The 1,435-nt window shown below is 37.8% G+C and overlaps 1 protein-coding gene across 1 annotated transcript in view; it reads right to left on the reverse strand.

Annotated features, from left to right (window-relative positions):
- The window catches only part of BRCA2 (BRCA2, DNA repair associated), a 101,405-nt gene that overhangs the window by 26,360 nt on the left and 73,610 nt on the right, over positions 1-1,435 (reverse strand). The window lies entirely within an intron of this gene.

Consider the following 1,435-nt stretch of genomic DNA (forward strand, 5'->3'; position numbering starts at 1 on the left):
TGAGCTGTGATGCTACCGCACTCTACGGAGGGCAACAAAGCGACACTCTCTTTACAAAAAAATAAAATAAAATATAAAATGTCTTCAAAACAGGTCACATAATGAAGGACTGAGACTAAAAAATGGCAGTGAGCTTAGCAGGAACTATATTAGGTGCAAGAAGGTAAAAGGAAGTCTTAAAAACTGTGAAGGTGTTATTTTCAACCTAGAATTCTACATTCAGCCAACCTTACAATGAAACATCAAAAAGCTAAATGTTCCCTTTCTCAAGAAGCCTCTGAGAGTTGTGTGCCTTTAGAACTAGGGAGTAAGCCTAGAAATATGTCATGAATCCAGGAAATAGTGCTTTTAACACAGAAAAGAGGTAAGAAGAATTTCTAGAATTAAGAGCTGTGCAGTACCTATTGAAAATAACCACTTCAGAATGGAGTAGAAGTAAGAAGAGCTGGTAGGGGGTGTGTGTGTTTCAACATAGTGGGGAAGATTTTTGTAGCTCTGATGTAAGAATAAGTCAGTAATAAGGATATAGACAACTAAGAAAAACAAGAAGACAGAAAATAACTCCATGGGGAGCACTAAGTTGTAAATTAAAAAAATGTGATCATAGCATATCAGGTGCTAATTTGCAAAAAGATACTCTTTTTAGTCATTTAATGTATACACTGAAGAGAGCCTTCACTAAAAATTATGCTATATTAGAATGGGGAGGATTGGAGGAAAGAATTATGTGGCAGTGTTGGTGTAAGAGAGCTAAATCCTCATCTTCCACAGCAGGAAGTTAACAGTTACTGTCTGCACTGAAAAGGAAAAGATGACATGGCAGGAGGAGTCAAGGAAAGGGCCACCAGGACTGAAAATGGTTGCCTGTTGGGAGCATGAAAAGGGAAGTGGGAGGCTGCGCTAGTGACTGCTTTCCTTCTGGTCACATGCCTTACGTTACTTGAGTTTTGCAGTTATGCACATGCATTAAATTGATAAAAACAAAAGAAAAAAGTAAAAGCCATCGCAACTCTGATATTCTAAGCAATATAAAACAAAAGCCTATTAGTCTGATGAATGTTTTTGGTCAGAAAACATTGACCAAACAATGTGGAGCTGACGCCAAATAAAATATCTCTTTTCCTTAAAAATGCTTAATTTATAAAATGATCTGTTTACTTCCGTTACAGTGATCCAGAGTAACAGAAGTAAATTCTCTGCAGGATTATCTTATAAGTGAATTTGAAAATGCAATGTCATTAGTAGTTGCTGACAGCAATACTACAGACTATTAACATGGTGAAGTTCTCTAACAAAGTTTTTTTTTTTAAGAGACAAGAGTCTTACTTTGTCACCCTTGGTAGAGTGCCATGGCATCACAGCTCACAGCAACCTCCAACTCCTGGGCTTAGGTGATTCTCTTGCCTCAGCCTCCTGAGTAGCTGGGACTACAGGC

Source organism: Otolemur garnettii, unplaced genomic scaffold (genome assembly GCF_000181295.1).
Source record: "Otolemur garnettii isolate 467f Iridium unplaced genomic scaffold, OtoGar3 scaffold00120, whole genome shotgun sequence".
Classification (NCBI taxonomy): domain Eukaryota; kingdom Metazoa; phylum Chordata; class Mammalia; order Primates; family Galagidae; genus Otolemur; species Otolemur garnettii.